The sequence below is a fragment of the Canis aureus genome, chromosome 2, assembly GCF_053574225.1.
Source record: "Canis aureus isolate CA01 chromosome 2, VMU_Caureus_v.1.0, whole genome shotgun sequence".
NCBI lineage: Eukaryota > Metazoa > Chordata > Mammalia > Carnivora > Canidae > Canis > Canis aureus.
The window spans coordinates 45,120,373-45,147,995 of NC_135612.1; the positions used below are offsets into that span (position 1 = coordinate 45,120,373).

Here is a 27,623-nt window from a genome sequence, read left to right on the forward strand (position 1 = left end):
CAACGATTGTTTTGGAAAAATTCAAAAGCTGGTGATACTAGATGTTAAAGAAAGGGAAAAATGCATCGACTCAACTTCTTGTCCAATCTAGAAACACTTGGAAGATGCAGGTGCAGCGTTTGGGATACTTGTGACCTCTGAGCGGTGAGTGGTTGAACACTGGGGAAAACAGAGCATTTACTGCTTGACAGTCATTCTGTGTTCAGCTGCTCTCATTTGGCCCTTCCTGGGAGAAAAGACAGAGAAAAGACCCACCACCAACATATGCTGTATTGGTACCACCTGAAGTGGCATCTCCTGGGTGGATGGGTGACATTTTAAACTTGTTTAGATGGATTCGGGAAACTGAGGAAAAAAGAGACAAACAATTATATTTTTTTTCAAAGTTTTATTTATTAAAGTAATCTCTACACCCTGCATGGGGCTTAAACTCATGACCCTGAGATCAAGAGGCACGTACTCTTCTGACTGAGCCAGCCAGTCCCCCTCTTTTGGGGACTTTTAAACTGCCATCAGATATGGTTTAAAAATTAAAAACCCTCACAGTTCATTCCTTCCCATCTTCTGGAGCGTTTAAGAAACATCAACTTCTCCTTTCAAGATGGCTTTCCCTTCATCCTCTTAAGGCTTTTTTTTTTTTTTTTTTTTTAATATGGTCATGCCTCCAACTCCAGACATTCCCCTCTCTCTGTCCTCTACTGGATCTCCCAGTCTCCCCTCCACCTCCTCGGCTACCAGGTGTGCTCTCTGTAGGAGAGGCCAGAGCATGAATCAAGTGCACATCACTTACTGTACCAGCTCAGTTCCCATCTTTACCTGTGAGCCTGGCTCCTCTGTCCCTTCATCCTTCTATTATCTTTGGTCCTAAAAGTTGGAGTCCACCTTGTTTTTCCCTTCCCTTTGCTTGTCCCATCCAAGAAGTACTCACGTCTTCTAGATCCTGCTTTTTAAAATGTATACACTAGAATGTATCTAGTTTAACCCTCCTGACTGAAATGAAGTGATCCAAGAATGGACTTGTGGTAGGATCTTCAACTGATTGTTGAATGAAGGAGTCAATGAGTGCGTAGCTTTGCCTGCTACTGTATTTTTTTCCATGATAATCATCTCTGATCATATTATTTCAGGGCTTGGAAACTATTGATAATGACTTATTTCCCTAATGAAGTAAATCTCTTATTTTCCAGACACCCACATAGACTCGCCCCCGATTTTATCTTCTGCCAAGCTCCAAAACACCCTATGCTCAATCCAGACTATTCCTGCATCCCCTAAAGTCTTCGTATGTTGCTACCTACATGTTGTAGCTTATCTTCATTTTCTTCGGCTGGAATGTTTGACCAGCTTCTCAAGTTCAAATTTTGCCAGGTTCTTAAGGTCCAACCCACATGTCACCCCCTCCATGGATCTATTTTTAAATTCCGTATGCCTCTCTCTTTCAGCCAAGCTGGATGTGTTCTCCCCCTCTTGATTCTATTCAGCATGTGTCATAGATATTTCTATACCTGATTTACTCTCTCCTGATAGAAGGCAACGCTTAGGGGACAGCAGCTAAGGAAGCAGCTTCCTTCTTTTCCTGTGACTGGATTCTCAACGCCTCCTAAATAGTAAGTGCACAGAATTTTCCTATCTTTGAATCACACTGACTGTTTTTGCTTTCTCGTTGTTGCAGGATTTCTCTTTCTGTTTTGATTGCGTGGCGTTCAGCACTGTGTGCATGTGTGTGGTTCCCCCTGCTTGTTAACCCACGTGGCTCCTCTGGTCTTGAAATACACATCTGTTAACCAATATTTTACCACCGTCTTCAGGATGAGCCGAGGCATGGTAGGAAAACTCCTTCGCTGTGGACAAGGCTTGCTTGGGGTTTACCCAACTTGATGCTCTTTCTCTGCCCCTTTTAATGTCTGGGAATGAGTTACACTACAGTTCTACTGTGCGCTGAGCTGCAATTTGAGATGCAAACTCCAACATCGTGGGCTACTTTTTAGAAGGATGTGGTCATTTGGGGAACAAAGGCAGTCCTGTTTCCTCTTCTCAATAACAATTAAGACATCAGATTAATAGAATCTTAAAATTCTTCAACGATGCTTGCAGAATAGTTTGTGTTTGCCTTAACACAAAGGAATACTTTCCAAGCCATAAAGGTCATCCAAGAAATAAGAGAGAGTGAGAAAGAGAAAGAGAGATAGAGAAAGAGAGAGAGCGAGAGCGAGCTTATGAATTGGGCATGTTTGTAGGTTTTTGGAGAATGCCATGTGTCCGTAGCAGTGCATTCTGGCTTTGGAGCTACTTGGCATGGGAGCACTCTTGTGATCTACTCCAGAGAGGCAGTTCTCAGGCAAGGAATCCCTTGTGTTGAAGGGGCCCGCCTATAGGACAAGGACAGGAAAGGAGGAGGGGGTGGGGAGGAGGAGGTTTCTCTATTCCCATCCAGGGTTCACTTAATGAGTGTAAGATTGTTGCTAATGGGATTTAACCACAATACCCATCCCTAACCTTGTCACCAAAAAGGTAGTCTACATGCTTCTTTTTTCAATACCGTCTGCCTGGTAACTATGCAGAAGTCTGTTCTCCCAATTTTCTAAGTGGTAATCCTAGAATTATCTTGGCTCAGAAATAAATGAAGAACTCGTGTACAGGACTCAAATTTCCCTACAGGGGTTGTAACTGAAACAAGGCTTAAGTACCAGTATACAAAACCTCTCAAGCAGTGGACAACGTGTCAATTGCTAAACATTCTATCGAAGGAGGCCCTCCGTCTTTCTTTTTTATTAAGCTTCGGATCAAGTTTGGATAGGGAGTAAAAAGCAAGGCAATTTAGCTCCTTTAAAGGCTTGCTCCTTGGGAAGGCTGGAGCTATATTTAGCTCGGCGATGGTCTCTCCAGGAAGCTAAAGCAACCAGGCAATGAAATGGTAAAAGGTGTGTGTGTGTGTGTGTGTGTGTGTGTGTGTGTGTGTTTAGGAGCCTGTGCAAGAGGAAGGCAGGCTTGGGGAGATGATAATAGTTCTCAAAAAGAATCTGTTCAGAAAGATTATAATAGTTGCACAGTATGCAGAGAAAGGAGCCTATCACTTGACCATCTGTTGCACCTCACAAACATTTATTCTGATGTGGTGCAAACAGGGCCTGGATGACTGTAAATTAGCTAAACTCTTACACCTCACGTCCCCTCCCTCTATGCAGCAATAATATTAATAATCCATCAACCATTTATTGTGTAGCTATTCTGTACCAAACACAATGCTTTACTTGTCATGTCATTTAGTTTTGATAACCGTGCTCTGAGAAGCAGATAACCAGAGGGTTTTGCCCCAGATCATGTAGCTACTAAGTGGTTGAGACAGATCTGAATCTAGTTCTCTTCCTGACTCTGCTTGTTGGTGCTTCTCTGTCCTACCTCCTATACTATTTTCTGCTGCCCTGGCATTGCAAGGTTTTAAATTCATATATAAAAGCACTTTGACCTTCTCAGAATAAGGCACAACACACAGGCACACCATCTATATCTAAATCTACATTTTAAGTGGACTGGTATCCTTAAGAAAGGAATAATGAGGGACTCTTATTTACATTTTAATTTACATTCAGATATCCTAGAACTGTAACTTGTACTCCTCTGTTTTGTTTTGTTTTTTTTTTAAACCCTTTCCCTTCTTTTATTTATGGTGATCTCTGGAGACTTTGCTGTGCTCATGTTTCTAGATATGGGACCACAGTGGTGGGACAGAGATTAGGGAGATAAAAACATGCCAGAAAAGTAAATCAAAGGGTACAATTGAGTGGTATATAACCAGCTCTCAGTGGCTGTTTCTTTCATTTTGTATAGCAAACCTAAGATCTGTTCAGTTCGGCATCTTTGAGTTTTAACCCCAGGTAAATCAGGTAGTCGATGGTGAATAATTGCAAGTAGAAACTTGATTTACGGGAGGGTAAAAGATTTGACTTAATCTAAACAGAGGTTACTTCTTCTTTTTTTGTTTTAAAAAGATTTTAGTTATTTATTCATGAAAGACACACACAGAGAGGCAGAGACACAGGCAGAGGGAAAAGCAGGCTCCCTTCAGGGAGTCCGATATGGCACTCGATCCCAGGACCTTAGGTTCATGCTCTGAACCAAAAGCAGAGCTCAACCGCTGAGCCATACAGGTGTTCTTTTCTTTAGTGGGGGCGGGATTCTTCTTCTAAGGGCATTTTAGTGCAAGGTGATTTTCCTTTTTTATAGCTATCTTCTTACTGAACAGGTGAAAGTCAAGGATTGTATCTTTTGGAAGATTAGTGTTCTTTCATAAACAAACAGAATATGAATAAGAAGTATATTTCCTTGGAATGACAAAGTTGTTGGTTTAATGCTTTATGTGAAAAAGGGATTTGATAATTATTTGGCAAATCAAATACAGAAGTAAACATTAATCTACTGAGGGCCTGTCAAGGTCTCTCTCTAAGTAGACAAACGAATGCGTCCAATCTTATGCAACCTCTTTGAGCCAGGTTGGGCAAGATTACCTCCCAGGCTCTGCTAGCCATAATATTCCATGGATCTATCATAGCCAAAACTAGCTTTCGTTCCTGGGCTCATTCCTTGAGGGATGGGGATGAAGTGGTCAAGGAACCAGAAATCAGCTGTTAAGCCCAGATGTAGTTACAGATATAAAACAGAATCTTTCCTTCTCCCAGATCAAAGAGAAAGAGCTCTTAGATCTTCTCAAGTTTGAAGCAGATGAAAAAGGGAAAGAACACTGAGGATCAAAAAATAGTGGTGTATATAAAAATCTGGGCTTATTACAGAGACTTGAGAAGCAACTCTTGGGAGGACATTCCTGCTGCTAGTTACCTGGGATTATTTAATTACAAGCAATTCATGATTACCCGTAAAGGAGAGAAATAGAGTGAAGAACTCCAACAGTAGATGTAGTAAAATCACATCAATTGGCTTGGGGATATTCCATGTATGATTCTCCCCCCAAGAAATTTGCCTTCCTAATTATGTTTTGCTTAGCCCAATATTAAAAATCAGTTGGCTTCCCTAGAGTCTCTCTGAGGTTAAACTGCAGAGAGAGTTGGTTAAAGAGCATGCCCACTGGAATAGAGAAGATGAAACGTTTTCTGGCACTTATGTAAGAAAAAAAAATTCCAAAAGTTATTTTAATCTTAAAGAAATGCATATTTTTCCCCCAGCTTTCGCATATTGCCTGGAATGCTATAAACATTTGTAACAATCACGGAAATGAGATTATTTTTACTTAGGTGTATTTTTTTCATTGAGAATGCTATGTCCTCACCCCTATCCTTCTTGGAAGCCATAGCAAATAATCACCTCTCAGATTTGAGTGTAGTGCCCTGCACATAAAACAATCTGGAATCTTTTTTGAATAAGTACATGCTCCTGCTTAGAAAAGGCCTCATTCTGTAACATTGAAGCAACAGTACTGAAATGGGAAAAGTACAAGTGGCTTGGGAATGCTAGAGTTATTATCACAGGAGTTCTGGACTGAGCTCCTCATCCGTTGCCTTCCTTTCTCTGAAATTCAAGTAATTTCATATTCTAATATTTCTTAGGTATATCAAACTTGAAAGCAGGGACACTCCTAAGTTTATGACTTTGAAACAACTAAATCTGTAACAAATTTACAGATTGCATTCAAGCAAAATGATGAATACCACATTCAAATTAACAACATTGATTGAATGTGATGGATAAAGGTTTGCTGACATTACATTCCCACTCACGGCATTAATATTGCACCAATGGGCGTGCAGAAGATATTTTGATTTTTAGCCTGCCTAAATCTCCATGTGGTATACAAGACAATTCTTCTGGCACTTTCCTCTAATTAAACTACTGCAGAGATTTGGCCCGCACAGCATACTGGAACATCACTTGACCTTCCCTTGGCATAAATACAGAATTTACTTACTAGGTGGAACCAGGTTTTGTGGATCTGAATAGTATACAGTTTTGAGGGCTTTCTTTAATAAAAATGTAGTAAAAACAAAATTGTCAGCACTCTTCCCAGGGCCTCGGAAGGGATCCATGTGCACAAAGAAATCCTAAAGCTCAAGGTTCATTATTTCCAATGCTAAATCCATCTCTGTTCACATATCAAGTCCTCTGTTGTTGCCAGTAAAGCAGTAAGATCTGGCAACAATCAGAAGTAGTGTTACATTTTTTTTCTTAAATTTTAGGGAGATCAGCTTTAAATGGCACATTCATACTTTTAAGATCATGTTCAAATAAAAACAGAGAATTAAGCATTTTCATTTGATAAATACAGAGATGGTTGAGAAGTATCTATTAAATTCTTCCCCCTGATAAATTTCTTGGAGGAGAGATACAAGACAAAGCTTGAGGATTTTCCTATACTTTGCTATGTTGGATTTACAGTGGTCAAAATTTGGTGTGGAAATTGAGAGGTCAGCAGGTCCCTGGAATAGCTTTTTTTAATCTGCTTGATTTCTCAGAGCTTAAACTTTGGCCACAGCCACTGTGAGTTTATAAGCCCTGGGCTCCATATCTTGCCTGGCTCCTGGGCGGATGGTGCGGTTGGGAGGACTTGTGGGCAGGTAGAGCCAAAATGAACCTCAGGCTAGTATTTCTCTCAGGGCCAGAGGGACAAACAGAATCCAGACGTCAGGACCTCTCTCAAGGTCAGTGTCTCAGAGCCTAATGGTTGTGACTGAGTATGTTGTGAGTCTGATCTTCAGGTGTCTGCAAACAGCCAGCAAAGGGGGTATGGAAGGGCCAGGTAGGCAGTGGAAACCAGGGTCAGGAAGAACTTGGAGTTGAGACATTGGTTGGCATCATGGGCAGGTATTGATATCACAACCAAGCCAATCTTATGCTTTGGGCCCTTAGTCTCCCTGCCTTTTTTCCCTGGTAGGACTCATGTCTACAGGACTGCACTTATGTTCCTAAACCCTCAGTGTGAAACCACAAATGTGGAAATGGCTGTGGATCTTTCTTAATGGAGAGATTCTGGAATTATTTTCACTAGAGTTGATTGGAGAATAAATGATAGCCAATATCTGTCTTCTCCCCCCTCAGGCTCTCTTCCTTCTTCTTCTCTTTTTTTAAGATTTTATTTATTTATTCATGAGAGACACACAGAGAGAGGCAGAGACACAGGCAGAGGGAGAAGCAGTTTCCTTATGGGGAAGTCTGATGCAGGACTCAAATCCAGGACCCTGGGATCATGCCCTGAGATGGAGGCAGATGCTCAACCACTGAGTCACCCAGGTAGTCCACGCTCTCTTCCTTCTAAGACAGCAGAATCTCCATGGTGCCAGTATCCAGAATACATATTCTGATTTCAGCGTGGTTCCAAGCAAATGTTTATCTTGGAAAATTGTGAGGCTTGTCTTCGGAGACCCTAACTTTCTATCTTCCTATCTTATGGGATTACTGTGAAGTTCAAGTGTGATTGGTAAAAAGCTCATCCTGTGCCAGCTTATTGCAGTCCCATTTCTTTCCAAACGGAGATGTTGGTTTTTGTCTCACTGAAAATTATTTTCAGATGAAATTACATCACTTGACACATACTTAAAAACTTGCGATATAATTGACGCATAACATGTATCAGTTCCAGGTGTACAATGTAACAACTTGATATTTGCATATATTACCAGAGATCACCAGGATAAATTCAATTAATATCCATGAACACAGTCACAAAATATTTTTTTTCTTGTGATGACAAATCCTTTTTCTGTTTCCTTTTTTTAAATGTTTTTGTTTCTTTTCTATTTCTGGGGAAAAATGATTCCACTGGAAATTTTATATCAGAAAACAATTTTTAGAGAAGGGAGGGTTTCTCAGATTTAAAAGAGAATTTCTTAAAAAAAAAAACTCTCAGTGCTGTTTGAGCTATTAAATAAACCTCTTTATCTAATCAGTTAGGTCTTTCATACAATACACTCAACTGATGCTTGGGTAGAATATATATTTCCAGTCACATGAAGTCTTATCAGTTATAATACAGAAAAAGAATCAGCCACTCTTTTATTGAAAGAGGATACCCGTGGGCTCATTCATTTTTCTTGAAATATTTGGGGTGGGGGGAATCCAAAAGCTTATGAAGTAAACAGCTTGTTTTGTTCAGGGAACATTCTCTGAAATAGTTAGCAGGGTTCATCTGATGACATTAACTGCGGGTAATTTCCATGATGTCAAGGGCAAGCTGGAGAACGAAGAGGGATTAAGCCTACTTGCACGGTCAAAACATTACAGTAAATTGAGTTGGCAGGCTACACCTCAGGTTGGCACCTTTCACCACCTAATCACCTACAATCCAGTTTTGTGGTGTTAGCCTGGGTCCTTTCTCAGAGGCCAGAAGTTGTGAGGCAGGCATGGCAGGAGGTTGAAGATGGCATAAAGGTGTTGTGGGTAGACTTCCAGGACCACCTCACTTCAAGACCACCTCGCCCTCAGGAGCCGCCCAAGGATTAAAACATTAAGGAAAACCTTTTTTGTTGTGTTGTTGTGTTTTGTTTTTTTATTACCCCCCCACCCAAAATGTTTCAGAAAATGAACTTAGTTTCTGTTTGCCTTCCTTGTGCCTACTTCCAACTTTCTCAGAGGCGCTTTGCTCTTCAAACATTTTTTAGTCCCTCGTGTGGTTGTCTACTCTTCTGTGAAAGGAGTCAGGTTTGCCCAGGAACTTCACTGAGTAAAGGTAAGTTTATATTTTTAAAAAGGAAACAGCTGGATGGCAAAAGCCACGGTGGGAGGCAGCTCTTGTTTCATTAGCAAAGGGAAGTTTGGGGGCCCCAGAGAGACCAACTGGGACGGCCGCCACGGCGGGGAGAAGAAAAGGAAACACACCATCATAAAGAACTAATCATGAAAAAATGGAAAAGAGACTAAGGGCCAAGAACAACAAGCAATAAATAGATCCGGGAGGGGGGAGAGAAGTCGAAGAGAAATGCTCCACCAACTTTCAGGAAAGAGGAGAGTGAGACAGCGTGTGCGTTTCATTTGGGGGGGAAAAAAAGTAATAATCCTGAAAATCATTAAAAAGCCCTCTGAAAAATGGGCAAAGTGAACTTTTCAGGCCCAGGTTTTATTTGGGTTGGGTCATGTCAGAGTCGTGTACCATGTGCCCAGAGTGTTTGTTTGTTTGTTCCTTAATTTTTAATTTCTGCCTGATGGTAGGGAGAGGAAGCAGTTAGTTTGGCTAGGTAAAGTAAAAAGCTGCACTCATCTGGTAAAATCAGGGGTGTTTCTGAGAATAACTCATATCCCTTCTAGCCTTAATTAGAAATATTATGTATATCTTTACCTGTGTGGCAATCACCTAATGCCTATATGTATATAATAAGGGAGAGATGGTTTATACTCACAGGTAAATCTCTAAATATTTTCAGATGAAATTAACATGAATTTGAGGAGGATCTAAGAGGAAAACCAGATCCTAGTCTGTCCTTCATCTTGAAATCTGTTCAACATAATAAAATACACAAACATGGCCAACAGTTCAGGCAGTCCTCAAGAGAAGGCATTTTTTTTTTTTTTTTTTTTTTTTTTTTAACTATTTGAAGCTTTCCATCAGTTACAAACAACACCTTACCAATGAAATGGTGCCGGTCTTTTATTTGGGGCATGCTTAAGAAGTTTTTTTTTTTTTTTTTTCTTTTTAAATTAGTTTTTAATAGCAGCATTTGTTTAAGGAGGAGAAAATGCTTGGTGTTGAGTTCTGGAATGTACATTAATCTTGTTAATGACACCACAGTTCATGGTTGGCAAAACAGGACTTTTGAATCAACCTGTTTCTTTGTGGTAACTACACTTGAGAAATAAGGCCAGGGAGCTAGAGATATATGAAAAGTGCATGAAGACAAGATACAGGATTTCCTATGATTTTATGTTGTTCTTAATTAGGAAGCATATTGGCAGCAAACACTAACATGTGTTAGGGTGTTTAGTTGTAGCCAAATAAATGTTTTCTATTACAACTCTGAATCCCATGCCTAGTCAGAACTCGCGCTGTTCTGACCATGGCTCACAAAATCCCTTTACAATTCACCTCAAGGGCCAATTTTCTATTGGCTCATGGGGCAAAACTACTTTTCGCCACATGTTTTCCTGAGAGGTCATCTTTAGCTCAAGGATTGAAGCATGGTGACCTCTGTTCTTGGGACTGCTTTGCTTGGTGATAATGAGGGGTCCTTAATAAGTGAAGTCAGTTTGACCCCAGAGTCAGAACTGGTGTCAAGGACCTAGAACAAGCATCCTTTCAGTGATGTTAATGCTTGTCTTAGTGGAGGAGGAGGGAAAGGAAGAAGATGGAAAGTCTAGTGGAAAAAAAAAAGTGATGAGTTAAAGTAGCTACATTAGGGAAACATTTTCTTGTGTAGACAAGAAACCATGTTATGTTCATTAAAACCATTGTAAAACTCATTAAAAGCAAGTAGAGACTCGGCAAAAATTTAAGTGTCCATAAACATAGGAAGGGAGTACTCTAAAACAGTCAAAAGGAATGAGTTAAGACTATTTGTAACAAGAGGCCAGCTCTCAAAAACATATTAGGGGAAAATCATCATGTTTCAGAATACTCACTGCATCATGACAGCATTTTCATGAAAAAAAAAAAAAAACAATAAAACAATGGTACATATTTGCCATAAACAAGACTATCCCATCAATTCTGAAAGGGTATGTATCCAGAGCAATTCTGTCTCAAAGGATCTAGGGAACAAATCAATATTGTTAATAGAATCAGTGAGAATCTTTTCTCTTTAATAGTAGATTTTTTTAAAAGAAAATGTTCTACTCCTAAAGTTAAAAGTTAATTGAAAAAAGGAAAAAAGCAAATGATTAGGTACTTGTTTCCTAAAATTCCATATCAAAACATTTTATCTATATTTGAATCTGACATTGCAAACTGGCCGTACAACCTCTGTCATCCTTGGAGAAGTAATGGGTACATAGATTATTCTATCTGGGTCCTAGAAATTTTTAAAACAAAAAGAGTTTCTATAAGTGGCCTTTTTATTGCTGGGCCTGAGAAATTTTACACACACTCATATACATAGATGAAATGATGCAGAAGCTCCATGCTTCCTGCCTCTTGGTTGGAAACATTCCTTAGTTTTTAATGCCAATGAATCAATGAAATCTTGGTTCTAAGGTGATCTTGAGGTATTCATTCATTCATTCATTCATTCATGCTGTGAGCCCGTGCCTAAAAAACTATTCCAATCTCTCTCGATGCCTTTACACACTCTAGTCCCTCTTTTTGGAATCTTCTTCAATTTTTACATGACTTATTTCCTCATCTCATTCAGGTTTCTTATATTTTCCTTCACCCCTGAAACTTTCTTTGGTCTCTCCATCATTCATTCTTTCTCCTCTCTTGTAATCATTTGCTTCCCTTCATTTATCCATTTGTTTTCCCTTTCCTCCTCTAGAATGTACATTTTTGAGACAGGAAGGACTTTTTTTTTTCATTGCTATGCCTCAGTGCCCGGAGAGTGTCAGGAACACAGAAGGAACATTTCACTAAATATTTGTTCACTGAATTAACAGGGCCATGGTGGGGTTTTTGTTAACTTGTTATACATCATTTGTAACATTTTCCAAGCCTTGGAAATTACTAGATCATTTCTCTGCATTTTATATTTACAACTCCTGCCATTCCTTTTTTAAAAATAATTATTTATTTATTTATTCATGAGAGACAGAAAGAGAGAGACAGAGACATAGGCAGAAGGAGAAGCAGGGGGATCCCTGGGTAGCGCAGCGGTTTGGCGCCTGCCTTTGGCCAAGGGCGCGATCCTGGAGACCTGGGATCGAATCCCACATCAGGCTCCTGGTGCATGGAGCCTGCTTCTCCCTCTGCCTATGTCTCTGCCTCTCTCTCTCTCTCTCTCTCTCTCTGTGACTATCATAAATAAATAAAAATTTAAAAAAAAAAGAAGGAGAAGCAGGCTTCACGAGGGGAGCCCGATGTGGGACTTGAACCCAGGATCTGAGCCGAAGGCAGATGCTCAACCTCTGAGCCACCCAGGCACCCACTCCTGCCAGGAGTCAGTCATACGTGTCTCTTTCCTTTTCCTCATAAACGATCCCACAGGGATCCCTGGGTGGCACAGCGGTTTGGCGCCTGCCTTTGGCCCGGGGCGCGATCCTGGAGACCCGGGATCGAATCCCACGTCGGGCTCCCTGCATGGAGCCTGCTTCTCCCTCTGCCTGTGTCTCTGCCTCTCTGTCTCTCTCTGTGTGGCTATCATGAATAAATAAATAAAATCTTAAAACAACAACAACAACAAAAAAAAACAATCCCACAGAGGATATGGGTTAAAAATATAACAAAAGGACAGCCCCGGATGGCTCAGTGGTTTAGCGCCGCCTTCAGCTCAGGGTGTGATCTTGGATACCCGGGATCAAGTCCCACGTGGGGCTCCCTGCATGGAGCTTGCTTCTCCCTCTGCCTGTGACTCTGCCTCTCTCTCTCTCCCTGTGTCTTTCACGAATAAATAAATAAATTTTAAAAATATATATAACAAAAAAGTGAGAATGTACACAAAATTGCATTCAATTAATGATTTTTTCTCTATTTTTACATAAAGATCTTTAATTTTCTTTTTTCTTTAAATTTATGATAGTCAGAGAGAGAGAGAGAGAGAGGCAGAAACATAGGCAGAGGGAGAAGCAGGCTCCATGCACCGGGAGCCCGACGTGGGATTCGATCCCGGGTCTCCAGGATCGCGCCCTAGGCCAAAGGCAGGCGCCAAACCGCTGCGCCACCCAGGGATCCCAGATCTTTAACCAATATATCAGATCCTTCGTATACCATGAAATGAAATGACTGACTAACCAAACTCATCTTGGGAAGAAAAACTGTCATCTCCAAAGCAGTAAAATCTCCATAAAACTGTGTAAACTAATTACTAGGTTAAGTAAAATCACTGGAATATATCAGGATCCTCAGATGTCTCCAGGGCAGACATAAGACAGTAATTCCTGCAAAGTCACTCTGGGAAGATACTGTAATGGGCAGGACGAAATCTGTAATAGTCTCACTTCGTTTTGGTCCTGAGACTTATAAAAAGACTATTGGTGGTGGATCACATGTAAGAAGAGATGCCTGTTAATGCAGCATGATACGAGCTGGCCTTTTGAGGTCTGTGGGTCATGAGCTCAGTGGAACTTAAATGGAGATGATACAGCCATTTTCTGCTCAGATGCTGAAGGATATATATACCTTAAATCTATTTCAATGTTTCTTTTCACCTTCTTGTCCAAGGAAGTAGAAAGTTTCTTGTATATAGTGCTTTTTATTTTAGATTATTACCTGCTTCTATATTTTTGTGTGTGGGTAACAAAACAATAGCAAAACCTACCAGAAGCCTCAAAAGAACAGATACAAAATGAAAGATCTCAGGTTCCTTTGATTCAGTAAAAAGCTCTATATTTTAAGAAGGCAAACTGATAATCCACTAGGATTGGATAAACTCATTGGAATATTGAATGTTTATTTCATTAGGTAATTTTATATAAATTTGTATTTATGTATGTATGTGTGTGTGTATACACACACACACACACAGCATGTTCAAATTGGTGACAATGTTTGGCCAAACCCCAAACTAATCTTATACTCAACACAGATGATCATCGCTCTGGATTCAAATTGACTATTTATGTGTATGTCTTTCTCATACTCCTTGACGATAAGGAAGGACTCTCACCTTATTTGCTCTGTTCCCTAGTGTCCAGATTGTGGATTAAATGAACAGTCCTTCCCAGAAAAAAACCTCTCTGTGATTCCCTTCACATAATCTTTTCCTAAAGGTGTGAATCAAAGAGAAATTTGTTTTTTTTTTCTTCTTTTTTTTTTTTTAGATTTTTTATTTTTTATTGGTGTTCAATTTACTAACATACAGAATAACCCCCAGTGCCCGTCACCCATTCACTCCCACCCCCCGCCCTCCTCCCCTTCCAACACCCCTAGTTCGTTTCCCAGAGTTAGCAGTCTTTACGTTCTGTCTCAAAGAGAAATTTGATCAGAATATTGTTGGTTCTCATAAATATAACTTCACTAGACCCAAAGGTTGACTTCCTTATACTCCCTCATGGAGATTTCTACCCTAGCTCAAGGAGGCAATTCATGAAAGAAACGTGGTAGGAACCAGATCTCTTGAAAATGATGAGTATCAGACCACAAACTCAGAGGATGGCAAATGAGGAATAAATCTGGACAGAGACATTAATATGTACCCAAATGGCTTGCACATTAGAAGCTGTATACCCTTCCCCCTCCAATTAGAGTGGAGGGCAATCTTTGTGCTGGTTGGATTCTTTCCTCTGTGTCTGAACCTGCCATTGCCTGGTTGGCCTGGTGTCCCTTTGGAATTGATAATGAGGTTCAAGAGAGAGGGATAGCCCTCACTAAGCATGTCACCCCTATTTAGCACCTTTTTCAGGATGGCAGCTACTATTGTTTTATTATATCCCTGATCAGCTGTCACTATTCATAAAGTAATCACTGCCATTAACACGTCACGCCTCAAGCCATCTGCTGCTGCATGGCACACACTGGACTGTTGGTTGGAAGCTAAGCAGGTGTCACCTACGAATGACAGTATAATAAAGGTGGGAGGTCATCATGATGAAAAGGGATATGTCATATCAAATAATTCTATCTTTTCATGTATGATAGTGTAATGGGTAATGGTACTTCTTGTTCAACTTGCATAATTTTAAAAGAAAAAAATCTTATTTGAGATACTTAACTATCAATATTGGTGAGTTTGGAAACCGAAATGTCATGGAAATCCTTGACAACAATCACATCTAGATTGTCAATGCACTGTTGCATTAAATTTGCAGCCAAGTCTAAAACTTTCTTGAACAAAACTTCTGATATATCAAATCTTCTTCTGACAACCATTTATTGAGCATTTGCTATGTGACACTGGCATAGGGCTGGCTGGCCCAGTCAAAATCCCTACTTTAAAAAAAATCACCAAATAATATATACAGTGGATATCCTTGACCTCCACTAAATTCCTGACCATTGTTCTGTCCTTAACATTTATCTTGATGTGGGACAACTTTCATTTTCTTACTTTTTCCCATACTGATTGGATTTCATTGGAAATGAAATACAGTGTATGTATTGGAAAATGAGCTTGCATTGGAAAGATATAATGATTTAATGAAGTCTTTTAAGAAGTATAATATCTCTTAGACTAATTATTTTCTTTACCACCTTCATACAAGGGGGTCTTATAGTCATACAACTGAAAGAGAATTCAGAAAGTTGATTGGGAATTTAAGTGTCTTAGAAAGTGTGAGATAAATGATCATGCTTGGGCTGAGTAGTCTTTCTGCCCCCTTCCCTGCTGTGTATACAGTAGAATTGCATCCATGTTCATTAACCTCAGCAAATTCGCCCGTTGGCCCTTGGTAAGGAAAAAAAAAAAAAAAAAGGAAAAAAATTACCTGGGGTAGCCATTTCTGCCTTTCATTGAATGATTCTATTTTTTCCTGGGAGTGACAAGTGTTGGATGAGAGAGTTTGGATCTGAAAGCCCCTCCGTATCTCTCAGTAAACCCCCCAATACTCCACTTACAGTGCGAGCATCTCGCTGTATGCATTGTGATGCTAGGACATACACAATATGACATTGTTTACTATGATCATATAGCTATGCATCTTTTATGCTGCTGGTGATTTAAGAGTTTTCAAGGGTAAATTCAGTTTTACATTTCTTTTTTTTTTTTAAAGATTTGCTTATTTATTTTAGAGAAAAAAACAGTGCACCCACAAGTGGTGTTGGGGGTGGGGGGGCACAGGCAGAGGGAGAACATCTAGGGCAGCGAGGAGCCCAATGTGGGGCTTGACCTTCTAACCCTGGGATCACACCCTGAGCCAAAACCAAGAGTCGGACTTTTAACCAACTGAGCCACAAGCACCCCCAGTTTTACCTTTAGAATCTAACCTCTAAGGGGGTATATTACTTGATTACAAACCAAATTATGGAAGGCTACACAATCCTGAAGTCCACAGGGAAGTAAAGATGTCCTCTTCTATGTCAAGATTTCTCACCTAGTTTTTTGAAACCAGCCTTCTTTTGAGGAACATAAAAATCGCAAGCTTTCTCCCCTACTCCGAGTTGTAGAGTCATCTGTTATAACCAAAAAAATACAATCAAACTTCATTTTTGTAGTTTGTATTAGGAAAAATGCTTACTATTTTCTTTTCAAAATCTGTGATTTTGACACATATTACATATATTTGTCAAAATAGGTCCTCCTTTCTCCCTGGATCTAATTATGTGATCAGTTCTTCATCCTTCCCCAATTGCTGGTCATGCCCCAGGAGTCACAAGTATAGATTTCAAATGGGAAATAGAATAAGTTTCATTATAAAGCAGTCACTCTATTAATTCATTGAAAACAAGCAACAGGGCCATTTTCACTTTAAGGGTGAAATAAGGAATCTGAGATGCATGCCTTTCAAGATATTAGGGAAGTATCAGAATAAACAAGTATGTTTCTTCAACTGATTTATGGCTCTTTCTAAGGTTACTTAAGTGTAAACCTGTGATTATTGGTTATATTATTTGCCAGGGAAAGGCATCCTGATGGATTTGAACTTGACTGTTTCAAACTAACTTAGTAATGTTAATAAAAAGCAAAAAAATTGTTTTATAATTAAGCTGCTTTAAAATGTTACAGCTCAATCACTTTATCGATTGTTCCTTCAAAATGTCACATGTCTTGGAACTGGGCTCAGATGGAAAATGAAGACTATACTAATTTTGGGTCCTGCCTCCGACACACTTACAATCCACTTATGGTTTTAGAATTTCAATAGAGAAAATGGCTAATGACTGGTAGACATTGCACTGAATGTTTTGCTACTTCTGCTAAAATAGTATCTGTTGAATACTTGATAAGACACTGTAGATTCAAAATCAAAACAAAGTGTATTTGATCAGATCTTCTCCTCAAAGGGAAGAACAATGTTGGGATTTCAAGACATCCAAGAAACCAAGTAAGGTTGGCTACAGATTTGGAAGTTACAGAAATTATAGTAGATACTGGGGAAATGTTCTCCTGAGGCATGTGTCTCGATTGTTTTGGGCATCAGGACGGTGCTTGCACTATGTAAGCCTCTTATGAGTAAGCAGGAGGATGACTGAGTCAAATACCTCCGTAGGTTGTGACCAAATGTGGTCCAAGATCCTCCTTGATAAACAAACAAATTCATGCATTTAATTTCATGATGGCTACCTACCATCCTTGGCAGTCTATTTTTTCTTCATGCAGACCCTTGGAGTCTCTGTTGACTCCCTAAAGCTATCATTAGCACAACATTTATTTGAACACTTGAGGCTTCATCTCTAACCTATACCATGGAAACAACCAGAAGACCTACCCTAAAGGGTTTGAGGGGTAATTAAATAATATAATATGACATTTACAAATCTCATGTATACAAATATAGTACTTATACTTCTTATAACAATATAAAATACGTATGTGTGTGGCACACGGTAAATGCTCAATAAATTAAAAAAAAGCAGTTACTATTGTAGATTAAGATAAAGAGTTAATGAAATAAAGCTGTGATATTTGCATGTACAAAATACTATAGCAGCAGGGTAGGAGGCTTGGCTAGATGGAATTAAAGAATATTTTAAAGGGAGTATTTTAAAAGTAGATGGTATTTAAACTGGCTGTTGAAAGAGAAAGCAAGAACTTCTGAAGGGAAATAGCATGAGCAAAGTTTTGGACTATGAAAGAGAACCAGCTGCTTTTTCTCCTGTATCCCACACACTGTAGTGTTTTTCTCAGTTTGCCCAAAGTCTTGTTTTATGGATTCTTTGAACTACTTTCCCATTTTTTTATGTTTACCTGAGCATAAGATCCATCATTTGGATTCTAATTATGGAGAGGCACAATTAACAGAAAGTTCTAATAAATACTATTATTCATTAGTTAGTATGATTGAACACTTTATATCTTATGCCTTGGATATAATGATTTTAAAGTTTTACTCATCCTAAATCAACTTCTTCAGTCTCACTTGAAACTCATTCTTTGTCTGTTCCCTCTTTTTTTTTTTTTAAAGATTTTATTCATTTATTTGAGAGGGAGAGAGAGAGAGAGAGAGAAGAAGAAGAAGAAGAAGAAGAAGAAGAAGAAGAAGAAGAAGAAGAAAGCAAGCACAAGCGGGGGGAGGGGCAGAGAGAGAGGGAGAAGTAGGCTCCCCCCTGAGCAGGGGGCCCTGGAATCATGACCTGAGCCAAGGGCAGATGCTTAATGGACTTGAGCCCTCCAGGCATCCTGAGATGAATTTATATATGATTCTCTGTCAAACCTTCTGATAGATGTTTTTAACTAAAAAAGAACAAGAATACTAACAGCCATCTAGGTATATGTTTTAGAAAATAGTTTGTCCTGTGGAAAAGCAAATAGAGTGTTGATTTAAATTTCCCAATGATCAAAGCATTAAGGTAATTTGTTTTGAATAGAGCCATTGATGAGATATGCCCATATAAACAACAAAGCCCGTATATGTGGAATGGACAAAAAATAATAAAACCATCAAAATAATGTATTTTCTTTATACCAACTCTATCCATTAATTTTTTTACAGTTTTCTACCATGTCATATTGCCCTTCATGAGACGGGGTTGGCAAAAGAAACAACAGGTAGTTAATGGAAGGAGTACAAAGCTGTGCTCTGCTGGCTCAGGGAGAAGGGAAAATAGAATTTATCTGGGGCTTTCCTGAGCCAGAAACCATGGTCTACAGACTTTACAGAGGTGAGCAATGCTCAGAGGCAGGATTTTTATATCTTTATTTTGACTCTTTGTTTCTTTTCTCTAAAGAAAGCAAACACAAGCTATTTGAAATAATGAAACTCACTTCAATATAATATGTGATAAGCCAAGTTGTGAATCTCACACGTACTAACCATTTTAAAAATTCATCATGAATTCTTGGATGACTGGATAATCTCTAAATTCAATATGATGCTGTTATTGCAGGCAAGTTATTTGACCTCCATGTGACTAGATTTCTTCATCTGCAAAGCCAAGATTACAGTCCTAGTAGTACATACTCGGGATATGACAGTTCCCTTTCCCCACCTCCACCCTTGATTTTGTCACTCTTTTCAATTGGGAGAGGATGACTGAGAGGCCATAATGCTATTATTCAAAGAATTGCACTTAAAATGTTTAATATCCTTTGATATTATGTGTTAAATAAAAATTTACATGCTTACAATTTCTTTTCTTAATGCTTGCAATTTCTAAAAACAGAAACCAAACAACAAAATTGAAAGTTTGCTTCCCTTTGCTTACGTTAGAAGGAGAATCCACACTATAGTCCCATTTTTGGGAAGGCAATCATTTGGGATATGAGTGCTTTATTCTTCCACTTATCCAATAAATCCTGAGTACCCGTTAGACATTTGGTCCCATGCTAGGCATTTATAGGATAAATAAGATGTGACTCTGAACTTGGAAGAACTGGAGTCCAGGGCGAAGATCACACACAGAGAAGGAAAGGTGAAGTGCTGCATAGGAGCATTGAGAGGGGAGCCTAATTGGTGGGGATGGGTAGATGGTAACAGGGGAGGTTTCTCAGGAAACATGGTGGTGGTATGGACATGAAGACTTTGTGCATGAGTTGGGATTATTTAGGTAGGAGGAACTGGAGTGGGTGAGCCAGGAAAAACAAGGCAGAGAGAGAGAAACTCATATGAGTGGGGGAAGGTGTGGAAGGAAGTACCAGTGGACAGTGCTATGGTACCCAAGGCTGAAAGCTGGAAGTAAAGAGAATAGTGCCATTGGAGAGGCAAGCAGAGATGGTGGAAGTTGTATTTTCCTGGCCAAGTTGCTTAAGCTTTGTGCAGCAGAACATGAGAAGGCAGAAATACTGCAGTTCTGTCTATGGGACAGGCTGAAAGAGTTTGAGCCAAGTCAGTGCAGTGGGCACAGAGCAGTGGGGGTGGGGTGGGGTGTTGGGGATTGGCAGCATGTGGGGGTGAGTATGGAAGCATGAGGAAGAGGAGTGAGTCCAGGGTGACCCCAGGTCTGAAGCTTCTGTCTCTGAGATGGTGCTGTCATCTGAGGTAGGAAATACATAGATATGAATGAGTTTAGGTCTCAACCTTAGGCATTCAATGACATAGCGTCTAAAAGATGTGCATCATTACATTATAGGTTCCTTAAAATTTAGGCCATGCTTTTGTTGTTTTTTTAATACCTCCAATGAAATTTTATTGAAATGAGCTGCATTTATGATTTCTTCTGGTACATGGTGAAGGCCTGCCCGGAGAGATCAGAAAAGCAGTGATACCTGGATTAGCATTAGCTCTGTTTCTCTGTAGCTCTAGGATTGCAGGGAAGCCATTTTAGATATCTGGACTTCCTGTTCCTCTTTGATAGAATGAGTTGATTTGACAAATAATCTCTAATTTAAAAAAAAAAAACTTATTCTAATTTTATTAATTAGAAACCACATAATGTGGTACCTCCACTTGTACCTCCACTTTTGGCATTCCCCATTTGTGCATAAGGTCCCCCTAAATTTATAAAGCAGTTAACATTTGATGCCAGAAAGACATTTTAACTCTTCTAGACTCTAACAGAAGCTCCTTCTCCTAGGAATTGCTTACAACTCTTAGGTGGTGTGAATAGCCCCCAAAGTGTGTATTCTCCCAATTTTCAAATGCTCCTAACAGAACTTGCCTAGATGTAGCATAAAGCCTTATCCACAAAGCTTCAACTCCCTTCCCTCAGCAAACTGCCCGAACCTGTGAGCCATTTCTGCAGGGGTAGGTTCTACTGTGAAGGAGTGCATTATAAATAAAGCAACATGTTTTTCAAATCAGCACACATACCAAAAAATGTATTTACTTAGTACTGCCTAATGGCTTTCAAAGAGCCATTAGGCTCAACTGAGTGAAAATTATATATTACCAAAATATGCACAACATATCCTAAAATAGACATTTGACCTATAAATACAATAGGAAAGCCATTATCTTTTTGAATTCTCCTCCACTCCTTTTTGCCAAGAAAGGGGCTCATTTTAGAGCAAAAGGGTACTTTTTCTTAAGGTTTTTGTGTTTCCTTGCTTTGTTCCAAAGCTCAAGGAATAACCATGTAGTGCATTAATCTGTTGAGTGGTCTTAGTGGGGGACATGCTATCTGCTCAAGACCTGTCAGAACTTTCTTATTAACAGAGGTGCCAACAAAGTATAAGAAGCCTAGAAAGATAAATGTCAAGTGGAAAATGTCTACAGAAAAAAAATACGAAAACATCTTTCCCTTTCCCATCCATTAGTTTGAGGCACTTTAATTTGATGAACTTTGTATTTAAACTAGGGATCTGTCCCTTTGCATCTGTCACTGGAGAAAGCAGCAGCAAAGGAGTTAATAATCATTGACAATTTTTTTTTTACAGGCAGTTTTGTTATAGAAATGGAAGCTGAACTGGAACATTAACAATCAGAATGAAAGAGCAGCAAGCAGATCTGGAAAACTCGCCATTGTATGTGAAAAGGGAAAGTTTTTATGGATGCTAGAGAGGCCAAAGGAAAGGGCTTATTTTATAATTGAGAACATAGTTTAATTTAGATTTTTAAGGACAAGTCACCAAACATTCAAAATCCATATATGACAGTTGAGAGAAATGGGACAATACATCCATTTGATAATGGAAAGGAAAGCATTCATATTTGACAATATGATGTTTATAAGATGTCTCCTGGTGGTTCTGCAAGGAGTCAATGTGTAATTTAATGTATTGACTTCTATTTCTAAAGAATCATGTTGTTTACCTGGCTATCTTAGGGGTTACTGTTCTATCTTGAACTGTGTCGGTGAAAGACACAAACCAGCCAGTGTGTACCTTCTGACAATTTCCAGATTTTTACCTGGAGACACCTGGAAGCAGAGACTCATTCATGGAAGGTGTGTTACAGTAGCAACAGGACTGGATTTGGGAGTCAGGAGATAGAATTAAAAACCTCAGCCTTTTTACTTAGAAATATGTGGCCATGGGGAATTAGCTTCTTCCAGTGGTTCTTGACCACAGCTGTACAGCAAAACCATCTGTTGAGCTTCATATACACATATATACACCTGGGCCACACTGCTGAGATTCTAGTTCAATGGGTAACAGTTTGGTCCCTGTATTATTCAAAACCAACTGAGGTCAGTAACTACTGATACAGTGTCCTCATTTGTAAAATAAGGATTGCATTTCCTATCCATTGTATAGAGTTGTTGTAAAGATTAAATATGATGATATACGTAAGGCACCTGTGGCATGATCAGAGGGGTTCATTTTTTTCTTCCAGTGGGCCTTGATTGTTCTAGGTTAGGTCTCCCCAAATGGGTTCTAAGGAACAGTAGCCCCATTGGATGCTCTATGGAAAGACTGCACCTGTCAGGCACATTTGGCAGCTGTGCATTATGCTCCCTTCCAGACTGTTACTGGGACCCTTGTCACAAGGAAAGTTCTGAAAGCACTGAAGTCATTGAACTCGTGGACACAGTATTTCTCCAGGTTATTTAACCACCAAATTCCTTTTCAAGTGGCAATTATTAATTGACTTTTAACACAATACACTTTGGGGATTGCCCTCCTCTCTGATCTCTAATGTTCTAATGTTCTGGAGCCTCCTTCAGAGAATTTGCTGCATGTTTTGATCTGATTAAGACTCAGCCTTTCTCATAATCCTGAAGAATATCTGTTCCTTTTCTGAACTATTTGTTTAAATGGACACTCATATTAGAAACGATTCTATTTAACTATTGTAGTTTTCACTCCAAGTGACTGAGTTAATGATGGCAGAACATAAAGGACTAAAAAAAAAGTTGAACCATCAACTGAGAAGTAAAATTAATAGCTAAACAGTAGGAAGTCATAAGCTCACAAGTTTTCCAATAAAGGAAAGACAGTTATATTATGTGAGATCATACCTTACCCTTGAAACCAGAGGGATGGGATAAAATTAGAAATGCAAGTTATGATTACAGCTAAATTAATCCAATGGTCAAAATACTTTGGTAGACATTTTACATGAGTGCACTAAAAAAATAAATAAAAAACCATATATGTTATATGTAGGAATTTAGTAAATACTAGACTTAATTAAATAGGAAAATGTCATAGTCTTTATCTAATGAAAAAAATGATGTTTTAAATCTACTTTGGAGAAGGCCAAGAATTTAAGAGCTTTTGGGAAACTGATTATAATTATATAGATTTTTTGGCAACGTCACTTGTCTGGTCTGCACTTTTAGTCTAAGTGGAATATTTGGCTTCAAATATGCCCTCCTGGGAACGAAAGGCCAAAGTGGTAAAGTGTATCTCTGGTTGAGGTATTTTTGTAGAAGAGTCAGCCACTCATTGACACATAAGTGGAAGAGGATTCATGCACATGGATACATGGCCTTGAGATAGATGGGAGGGTAAAGTTTATAGTTAGGTTGGACAGAGTTTGCAATAAGAATTTGCTTCTGATAATTACTTTTTTTTTTTCTTTTCAACCATCTTGCTTTTGCAGGTTTGGTATGAAAATCTTAGAAGAACAGCTTTCCGTTATTTCTACTCTGATCCTGGCCAGAAACACTGTGAGAACACCCTTTCATTTGGTATTTGAGCCCTTATGCCTCTGTTCCTGGCTGCAGACCAAAGGGAACGAACACAACTGAACATTTCAGAACCTCAAAATAGTAAACTAAAAATGGTTTGCTCTGCTTTTGGTTCTAAAAATGATTGACCCCAGAGCCTTGTTCCAAACGATCTGGTTGATCCATCTCTAATGTGAATTACTGGATTTTAGAAATCATTGGAGAACAAGTGTTTTGTTGTGTTTCATTTTGTTTTTGATCAACAACTAAAAACAAACAAGCAAACAAAAACAAACAAACAAAACAAAAATGCCCATACAATCAAAATGGTTATGATATGGATATCAGGTCACTATAGCCGAGGCTCCATTTTATGAATGTGCTTTATGGTCCAGTGTAAATTAATGTAAAGGACAAGAAGATTGGAACCTGGAGGAGGATATTTGGCTTTGAATGTTAGCTTAATCTATTACAAGCTGAGTGACTAAGGCACATTTTCAAGGCTCAGTTTCCCTTGGGTAAAATTAATAAGAATAATGGAAAATAACTACATCCATTTTAACTGGGGTGTTTTGAGGAGTGAAGTATTTTGAAAAATACTTTATAAATTGTAGTGTGACTATTATTTTATAAAAGTTAGTACATCCCAGTTACTAGAAGTTTGAACTTGAGGTCAAACACCTGGGTCCAAACCTTTATTGTTCTGCTTTCTGGTTCTTGGTCCCTGTAAGTCACTAACCAACTTCAGCCATCAGCTTTATCATCTGTGTGATGGGGATAGTGTTGCTGGGATAAGTAAATGAAATAAGGTATGTAAGATATGGGGCACATAGTTCATGCTAGAAAAAATTGATGGCTGTTAATAGATGTATAAAGTGATGATGATGATGGTGATTTTATATGCTCATAAATTTGGAAGCCAGTCTAACTATGAGAGTCTGGATAGATCCTTGAGAACTCTCTGAATCCTTCTCCCATAAAGATATATGCTCTGTCAAATTTTGCTAGATGAATTAACACACTGTGAGATTCTGGTTTGAGCCATATTTACATAGCTTACTTGGGCAGACTCAAAGTATGAGTTGGGCAAAATGTGAGGATCTAGTAGGGGAAGTGGAAAACACTTGCTAGGGTGATGCCAAGTATGAAGCAATGCTGATCTTGGCAATTTTAAGCATCTAATTTTCACCAGTAAGAAGAGGTAGGTGAAAAAGTGCAAACATATGTAAAAGTCATAATAAAATTGTTGTGGAATTAAAACATGAAACCCACAATCTCTTAATTCCAACACAGCAGTTTACTGTTTCTAAAAGTTCTTTTTAGATTTGGGATTCCACAGGAAGATTGTTGTCTTCCAAGACCATACTCACTGCCAAAAACTTTCCCGGCCCAAACTATAACTTTCATCTTCTTTACTTGATACCCCTAAAATACATATTAAATGTAGAGATTTCATAAACATTGGACATGATTAAATATTAAGATGTTATATTATTTTTTTAAACTTTTTTTTCATATTCTTTATCCAATGAAAACACTGTGTTTTTAATCTACTGTGGGGAAATGAGTAGCCTGCTCCTTGAGATATTGGCCACATGGTATTTACTTTCCTCCCTTCATAGTCAAAATGCTTGAAAAAACACTTTTCATTGACAACACTTCTTGGATTTTTGAATCTCTGGCTCTTCCTACCCCTTAGTCCCAAAGCTGCATTCTTCATAGACACCTCTGACCATCTAAGCACTGTATCCAATGATAATTTGTGAATGTCCTTTCTCTTTTGTCACTTTGCATCATTGACTACCTTCTTAGAAACTCCCTCATTTGTACTCTGCTGCACTATTCTTGTTTTCTTTCCAATTCTGATGACTTCTTTTCTCTAGCCTTAAAGGACTTGCTTGGGATTCTGTCCTCTATCACCTTTTTTATGCCAGAGATTTTATCTTTAGGTAAACCCATCCATTCTCACTACTCCAGCTAGTCCCTCCACCCCAAGGCTGGGCCACCATATTTGTTCACCCTATGCTTGTTATATGCAACTGGATTTCCTCAAACTCAGTATATAAAATCAAAATTCATCAATTTTCTCTTTGAACTAGTTCTCCTCTCCCTTCTTTTTGGATTCCGTAGTTTTGTTTGCAAGTGGAAATTGACTTCTCCTCATGTTAAAACCCCAAAACCTCAGTGTTCTCTTTGTCTCTACACTTTTTTGACCTCCAGATTCTAGGAAGTTCCTGTGCTTATTTGTCAGCTCTGTCAATTTTATCTCACAAAGTCTCTCACACTTATGGGATAGCTACACCGATGCAAGGGTCTGTGTGACAATCTTTGTGATACTTGTTCTTGGGTTCACAAGATAGGTACTAGAACTTCAGCCATCACTTCTGCATTCCAATAAGAAGAAGGGGGAAGGATCGCAGAACCAAAAGTCGTCTGTCAATGTAGGAGAGCTTTCCTGAAAGCAGCACCCAACTATCTTTGCTTATGTGTATCGTCCAGCACAGTGGTGCCTGATGACCTGATCTACAAGGGAGGCAGAGAAATGTAGTTTAAAGAATCTGGACACAGTACTGCTCTAATAAGTTAGAGTTTTATTTGTATAGGAAGAAAGTACAAAGTGATATTGGGTAGGTCATTGGCCAAAGGGTATTGATTGGGTGGACCTGACAAACTTGTTTTTCTTACTTTCCTATGTTTTCTTAAGATAAACTTCCATTGGTAAGATGAAAGAGCCTCATACTCCTTATTTCCCACCATCATCACTTTAGCTCACATCCTCATCATCTTTTTGCTTGGATTATTGCTAAGCAAAATGGATACATTTTGTCTGTGCTCTGCAGCTACTATTGCACTTGGTCATCAATTCATTTACTTCACAAGAAGTTATTGACAATAAGCACTGTGCTGCATGCTAGGGATGAATAAAACAATGCCCACTGGTTTCAGGGGCTCACAGTTTCAGGGTCATAGTGTCTTGTCAGTTGATTTCAATGTGACACAATGATTGACATAATAGAGACAGGCACAAGGAGTTATAGAAACAGAGATGAAAATGTGACTAATTCACCCTGGGAGTCACTGAGAAGACTGAGTAGGTGATGTGAGTTGAGCTTTGTATTATTAGGAGTTTCTCAGGACAATGCAGAGAGACATAAAAATACATTTACTATTTTCGTAAACTAATTACCAGTGAAAAACAAAGTGGTTGTATACTTGACCTCACTCTGAATTTAATTTTTAAAGAAAGTAACCATAAGCAAAAGCAATTTTAAATATACATTATAGGGCACAGTATTGATAAATGAGAGGAAAACTAATTCTTAAAGAGTGTACCACTCGCTTACCATGTCCTGAAATTAACTGAGAACTCATTTGTCAAGGCTGCACCTACCCTACAGAAAATTCTCCCAATTAACATCAAAAACGATCATTCTTAACCTCTCATGCATTAAGAAAATCTTGTCTGCACCCAATGTTCTGTTCATAATCAATGGAGCCCTTTATGTATATTATTTCAAATTTATCACCCTGCATATAACTAAAATGAATTAATTAATAAATGAATCTGCTGTACGTCCAGAAGCCAGATTTATTTGTTGTCTTCTGGTTCTCACGGGATTTTCTTTTGGTCTCTGCGACATTTCACTCTGCAGTTTCTCAGTTTGGGATATTTATTGATAGCTACTGACAGCATGTGTTAGTACACATGGACAGACAATGGCTCTATCAGAAAAGTGCTCTTTTTGGGATCACTTATCCTCTGAAACTGACAGGTAAGTTACTATCAGACTATATTAAAAAGGCAATGCAAGCAGATGTTATATCAATTTTCATGGTATTACATTGTTATAAAAAAAGATGAATTGAGATCAAGTAAATTATAACACTTTATGCTGCTTAAGTTATGGTAACATTGATACATTCAGAAACTGATTGAGGAGTAAAATAGTACAACATTCCTGGAGGCCAATCTCATGATATGTAACATGATCCCTAAAATATTTATATCTTGACC

General features: G+C 38.8%; 2 long non-coding RNA genes across 3 annotated transcripts in view; one reads left to right on the forward strand and one right to left on the reverse strand.

Annotated features, from left to right (window-relative positions):
• Window positions 1–27,623, reverse strand: part of LOC144297130 (uncharacterized) — a 200,023-nt gene that overhangs the window by 31,270 nt on the left and 141,130 nt on the right. The gene's annotated exons all lie outside the window — the stretch shown is intronic.
• Window positions 1,452–27,071, forward strand: LOC144290588 (uncharacterized). 2 transcript variants are annotated; one of them, XR_013358168.1, is made up of 4 exons: window positions 1,452–1,607; window positions 18,082–18,778; window positions 21,432–21,518; window positions 23,542–27,071. It is a non-coding gene; the product is annotated as an uncharacterized LOC144290588 (long non-coding RNA). The 2 variants fall into 2 exon arrangements; XR_013358169.1 differs by lacking the exon at window positions 1,452–1,607 and adding an exon at window positions 8,256–8,671.